The sequence below is a fragment of the Nycticebus coucang genome, chromosome 22, assembly GCF_027406575.1.
Source record: "Nycticebus coucang isolate mNycCou1 chromosome 22, mNycCou1.pri, whole genome shotgun sequence".
In the NCBI taxonomy this organism is placed as follows: domain Eukaryota; kingdom Metazoa; phylum Chordata; class Mammalia; order Primates; family Lorisidae; genus Nycticebus; species Nycticebus coucang.
Window position 1 is genome coordinate 35,870,093 of NC_069801.1, and position 7,048 is coordinate 35,877,140.

Sequence of the window (7,048 nt, forward strand, 5' to 3'; positions counted from 1 at the left end):
ACTTCACCTGTTGCAAAGAGGGCTACAAAGTCACATTACAAAGGGTGCGGATACATGCAGAGGAAAAGGAAGATGCAGAACTGAGCCTATATCTTCAATCAACCTTACCATGGGATGATTTATTTGATTAACATCCATGTCCCTCAGAAGACTATAAAACATAGAAAAGCAGGAATCATGTTTTGTTTGTTCACTATTTTATCCTCAATGCCTAGCACAAGTGCCTGACATAGAGCGGTTACCCAACAACTATCTTAAATCTGTCTGATACTCTAATATCTGAGCTTCTGTGTTTCTTTTATCAATCTTCTCTGATGAATGTCAATCATATTATCATGTTTACTCACATGCCTGATTTATTTTGATTTGGTATCAGATTTTGTAGTAGAAAAATTGTTTATAGGCATAACTTGAGGCTTCAGATGATATCTTCTGCCAGAGAAGATATATGTTTGCTTTTGCCAGGTGTCTTAGAGGGCACTAGCAATTCAGGACCATTGCCATCAGTAGCAGGAATTGAGATTTTCCAGGCCACTGAGATTACTGGAAGCGGAGCCACGCTTGGGTAAGGGTTGGTTTAGCTTTTGGATACAACAGAACATTTTTTAATATGTCCAACTTTTCTTTTGTCCTTAGCCAGAGGATTGACCTTCTATTACCAGAGGTGAAAATTCTTCCTTAATAAATATTCATTCAATGAGATGGTAAATAAATCTAATGGTCTCCAGTCTTGGCCTTTTTGTGATATTTAATATTACAGGAAGAATGAAAACGTTACAATTTTCATAGATGCCTACAGCTGTTTCTGCATCTAGGGGTGGCAGCAAAATTCATCTTTGGGAGAAGCCTGCTTTTTTGTTTGGGAAAATGCTTTAATGAGTCTCTTGAGTATGCAAAGGTAAGGCCGAGAAATTAGTCTAGAGGGAGATGTTTGAACAATGAAGGAATAACTGCACTGTCAGAAAATGCTAAGAGGTTTTCTTCCTGGGATGCAGAGACTGTAAAATGCAAAACCAAATTTTTGCTTTTTTGAGGAGGGGTGATCTGGGTTTGGGGATCCCAGGAGTTGGGGAAAAGAAAATCTGGGGTTAGCAGGCTTTGCAGTTGGGAGCAGCTTCTGACCCTCTGTGAGAGGCATGGTCAATTCTTCACCATGATCCCTCTGAGTTCCATCTGGTCTCCTGTTCCTTATTGTCTCTATAGCCCAGTGTCTGCAGTACTGGAGATAATTAGGAGCTGGGGCTGTATCCACACTGGGACAGCCTCATCAGGGGCATGTGACCTTCCTTGGGGTCCAGTGGGGGTGTAGCAGCATTTCAGTGGATGAAGGTGTTTCATCACATTCCAGCAGCCATTCAGAACTAGCAGCTTGAAAAGTCACCCAGGCTCCAAGCATCAGCCATTGGCAATTCCTGTCATCCCCCTACATCCAGTTGCTCCCCTAATCTTGCCCATTTTCCTCCTAAAATAGCTCCTAAATCTTTCCCATCTTCTCCCCTGCAGGTCTCCCATGGCCTGGACAATTGCAGTAGCCTTAAGCCAACCTTCAGATTTTTCTGCTTTCTAGTTCATTATCACATTGCCAAAGTGATCTTTTCCAGAACATAAATCTGGTTGCAAGCTCTCCTATGTAGAATCCCTCTATGCCTACTGGGTAAAAAGTCTCATCTTGGACAGGCTCCAGACAACATTCTTCACCACTCAACTCTAACCTACTTGTCAGAACCTCCCTAGCCCAGCCCCTTCCACCCACCATCTTGTACTGGTGATACTGGGTAATACAACACAAGCCCAAGCTCTGAGCCAGCCTTCCCAGGCTGGAATCCCAGCTGTGCTCCTCCCAGACACTGTGATCATGGACAAGGGATCCAGTCTCATCTGTACATAAGATTGCTGTGAAGATCAACACCCAACACCTAAAAATAGCACTAATAGCACCACATTAGTGTTTGCTGTATTATCATCATCATCATTATTCCCTATATTTTCCTATTTACTGTCACTCTATTCTTCCCTCCCCCAGCCCCCCTCCACCCCCAGCCACCACCAACCAATGTCCTTCCCATCTCATCTGCCTAAAAATTTCCTAGTCGGGGCAGTGCCTGTGGCTGAGTGGATAGGGTGCCAGCCCCATATCTCAAGCGTGGTGGGTTCAAACCCAGCCCTGGCCAGCTAAAACAGCAGTGGCAACTACAACAAAAATAGCCGGGTGTTGTGGCGGGTGCCTGTAGTCCCAGCTACTCGGGAGGCTGAGGCAAGAGAATCGCTTAAGCCCAAGAGTTGGAGGTTCCTGTAAACTGTGATGCCACAGCACCCTACCAAGGGCAACAGAGTGAGACTATCTCAAAAAAATAAAAATTCTTAGTCGTCTTTTAAAACTGTTGCCACCTCCTCCATGAAGCTATTTTCTGATCTTCCATGCCCATCTTCCTTCTCCCAATAATACTTGGTGTTCACTTCTCATTTGGGATTACAGTTCTCTGCTCACATGTCTATCTCCCCAGGAAGTTATGGGTTATAAGCAAACAAGGCGTTCATCTCACTCTGTTTCCCCAGCGCCTGGCACATAGAGGTACAATAAACATTTCTAGAAGGAATGTCTACTTCCCATCCTAGATGGTAGAATCCCCCACATGGAACCATGTCTCAGCCATCTTAACCTAGCATATTGAATTCCATCCTCTCCAGCCTATGGCCAATACTCCTCTCCAGCCAACCCTGTAAGAGTCTCATGTCTCCAGCCAGTGTCTGGACAATTCTGATCTTTACTACTAGTTCATGCTTGGTGAACGCCAGAATAGGTAGTGTTCAAAGTGCCACCCACTCTTGCCTAGTGCCAACTATGGTATTGATTTGTCAGTAGTTTGCAGCCCCAGGCAGGGAATCTGAAAAGTATTTGGAAGATTGACACATGGAAGAAATGGACAACTTTTGTTCTGACCTCAGTTCCCACAAAATGCTGTTATGCCTATGATTTACTCAAATAGGGTCTGAGTAGTGAGAGTCTAGGGGTCTCTCAGACCCCTAGAAAACAGAGCCAAATGGTCTTTGGCAACAAAACACTTCAGTGGACAGGAAAACATCCACTTAAATAAAAGATAAAACAAACAGCATGCCAACTTTATGATCCAGAATATTTCTTATTTCATTATACATTGGAGTTAAATACCATGTGTGATCTCTAAAGGATGATCAAGAATATCCATTTCTAACTCACATTCTTGTGCCTTTTGAAACTGAGGAGGGAGGCAAGTTCAGCAGGCAATATAAGCATATTAATTTCTTTGTCCTGCCAGACTAGCCTGGCCATAATGCTAAATCAGTGCCCATCAGTGAGCTCGTGGGAAGCATGCCAGTCCACCCTCTCCCAGAAGATGTCTTATTATTAATGGCAGACAGGGTCAATCTCTGTTTTCTATCACTCAAGAATCAGAAGCTGGATTATTGGCTTTTTATTAAAATAAATAACTCAATGTTTCGAATGTCTGTTACCTGCATAGGAATTGGATAGGAGAGAACAAAGATGTTTTGAAAGTCCTTTGTTAAAGAGGAAAAAACACCAAGAGAGGCCACAAAGAGAGAGGAGGACTAGCCGCCTACAGAGAGCTTTAGAGTGGTCACAATGTTCCTTGTTCTTGTGCCCAACTGGGGACAATCTTGTCTGAGCACCAACTGTAAAGTGAGCTTTTAGTAAACCAAATCATAAGACCCCAGAGCATCACCCAGAGCAAGTGTGCTCATTTCCTGTGGGGACCACTCTTCCCAGTCCCCCGCCTGGCTTCTTGGAGGCTCTGCAAAACAGATTAATGGAACAAGAAGTGGCTCATGAAAAGGTGGCTTAGGGATCAGGTGCAGTGGGTCACTCCTGTAATCCTAGCACCCTGGAGGCCGAGGCAAGTGGACTGTCTGAGCTCAGGAGTTTGAGACCAGCCAGAGTGAGACCCCAACTCTAAAAATAGCCAGGTGTTGTGGTGGGTGCCTGTAGTCCCAGACACTTGGGAAGCTGAGGCAAGAGGATCGCTTGGGTTCTGCTGGTGGTGATTACTCAGGGTTTCCAGTGTGAGGCCAGAGCAGGGAAGCTGTGGGACATTGGCAGTGAGGATTTGCACCTAATCCAGCATTGCAGATCACAATGAAGAACCAAGACAAAAAGAATGAGGCTGCCAAACAATCCAACCCGAAAAGCAACCCGGGACAACTGGAAGCAGGATCTGAGGGAGCACCAGGGCTGCAGAGCCAGTTGACTCCTGCGACAGAAGCTGAAGGTTCCAGCAGCCAGACTCCCGGGAAGACGGAGGGGGTTCAAGCCAAAACCGCTCAGTCTGGAGTCCTTAGTGATGTCTCTGAGGAGCTGAGCTGCCAGTTGGAAGACATACTGAGTAGATACTGTGTAGACAACAGTCAGGGGGGGCCAGGTGAGGATGGGGCACAAGGTAAGTCCAGAAGACCCGGACCTATGTGGCGAGGAATGGAGAGCCTGAGCCAGGGACTCCAGTAGTAAATGGAGAGAAAGAGACCTCCAAGGGGGAGCCAGGCACAGAAGAGATCCAGGAAAGTGACAAGGTTGGAGACCGAGACCACTGAAGGCCACAGGAGAAGAAAGCCAAGGGTCTAGGGAAGGAAATCACATTGCTGATGCAGACATTGAACACACTGAGTACCCCAGAGGAGAAGCTGGCAGCTCTGTGCAAGAAGTATGCTAAACTGCTGGAAGAGCATCAAAACTCACAGAAGCAAATGAAGCTCCTGCAGAAAAAGCAGAGCCAGCTGGTACAGGAGAAGGACCACCTCCGTGGCAAGCACAGCAAGGCAGTCCTGGCCTGTAGCAAGCTTGAGAGTCTGTGGTGAGCTGCAGCAGCACAACTTGAGGGCAAGAAGGCATGCAGTGGGCCCAAGACGAGGAAGAGAAGTGCAGGAGGTGACCTCGCACTTCCAGGTGACCCTGAATGATATTCAGCTGCGGATGGAACAGCACAATGAGCGCAACCCCAAGCTGCACCAAGAGAACATGGAGCTGGCCCAGAGGCTCAAGAAGCTGATTGAGCAGTATAATCTAGGAGAGGAGCACGTCAATGAAGTCTTCAAACACAAGGACCTGCAGCAACAGCCGGTGGACACCAAGCTCCAGCCAGCTCAGAAAATACTGAAGGAGGCAGAGGAGCGACACCAACGGGAGAAGGATTTTGGTCTGAGGGTTCTGTCTTGGAAATAGCTCCTGAAAGAGGCAGTGGAGTCCCAGAGGATGTGTGAGCTGATGAAGCAGCAAGAGACCCACCTGTCACAGTGATCTGGCTGGACTTGAGCATTTCTCTGCCTGATTTGAGGCTCAGACCCCTCCCGGCCCTTCAGAGCTCATGATAAGTGATACACCCAAGTCTTGACTACATTTCTCTCGTGAGCAGGGCTTGGGCAGCTTGGGCACTCCTTTGCTTCTCTTGACCTGGAAGAAATGTCCCCAGGTGGAACCTTGGCAGGGTACTCAGAGCTGATGATCAAAATGCTTTCCTGACTTGGACAAAAGACCTGGAGAACATTTCTATGTGAGATGATCTACTGGCCGGGAGCCCCTGGGCACCGCTTTCCTGCCCTCTGGTAGTGCCAGGACCAGGCCATGATGCTTCTCAGCAGCCTTATCATTCGCAGGTGCCTCTCTAGCTGCACAAATGATTGACAAGAGATCACCCAAAGGATTCTTTCTGAAGGTTTTTATTGTTGTTGTCGATTTTTGCACATGACAGTATTGCACTGAGGATCTTCTGAGGAAGAAAGAGAAGAGGGGTGCTGTAGCACTGGTGCCTGGGAGCCTGGCCTCCAGTGTCCCACCCACCTCACGACCCCGCTTGGCTCCTTTGCCATCTGAGTACTGAGCTTTCCTGTTTGGTGAGATCAGGTTGTTTGTAGTAAGAGAAAGGGAAGGGTTTCTGGTAGCTCTGCCATAACCATGCCTGTGGGTTTCATTCCTGGGGAGGTCCATCTGCCCTTCGGCTTCATGGTTGGTTTCTGCTCCCTGTTCCCTCTCCCCCCAAATGTGTGTTCCTTGAGGTTTGGCCTGATTCTGTTTCCTGGAACCTTCTTGCCCAAGGAATGGGAGCCCTTGGGATTCCATTTTTTCCTGTGTTGGAGCTGCAGCTATTATATGACTGGTAAGGAATGAAACTGAACAATTGATGTGGGCCCTAGAAATCCATAAAGTGACTGTAGACAGCTGCCCTCTCCACCACTGCGTACTGTTACACTGTGTAGCTGCTCTGTGTGCTGAAAGTCCTACTGGTTGCAGACTTGCTGGGGTATTAGCCAGTCTTTGTACAAAACAGTTTTCTGGAACAGCAGAATGAGTCTTGGATCGGGAGGCAGAGCTCTGACGGTCTAGCAGTACAGTACCCCATCTCCAGCTAAGCTGCAGCACCAGTGCAGCTGAGGCAGCCACAGGCCAAGATGGTAAGCTGGTTAGGGTCCGGCTTTTTGCTGTGTTTCTTTGAAGCTAGGTGTTCTGCAGGTCCCTTCATCTTCCACTCTTCACCCACTGGGTGAGCCCGTAGCTTAAATCCCTCAGATAAATAGGTTCGTGAAGAATGTTAAATACTCTCAAATCATGTTATGACTTAGACTAGAGATGGCAAATAAATGGCACACCATTTCTCCCCCTGCCCCATGGCAGGTACCACTAATCTGCTTCAGTGTTCTCGCGACTCCATGGTATAGCCTCACTTCACATCAAGGTGCCCTCATGCAGTGGTGTGAGTGTGGAGACCTGTTTGCCATCACTGGCTGAGATGCTACTGTCCTGTGGAGAAATGTTTTCCCAAGACCTTGTACTACCCTGTGAATCATGTGTCTGGAACGGTCCTTGCCTTTTCCTGCTCCTCTAAGGCCTTCTCCCTCCCCCAGCCCCTGTGCCAGGTGAGGTGTAAAAGCTGCCAACCCTGCAGGGTGTTTGCTAGGTTGAGGGAGGTGCAGGAAGGAGGCAGAGGCAGAGTAGGGAGGCACACAGTGAATGGCCCGCTAACTGCCTCCCTCACTTCGGCTACCTCTCAACAGCCTTGAAGGC

At 47.7% G+C, this 7,048-nt stretch overlaps 1 pseudogene; it reads left to right on the top strand.

Moving 5' to 3' along the window:
* The first annotated feature begins 4,132 nt into the window (after window positions 1-4,132).
* LOC128574691 (alpha-taxilin-like) lies at window positions 4,133-5,287 on the top strand (annotated as a pseudogene).
* Window positions 5,288-7,048: the final 1,761 nt, after the last annotated feature.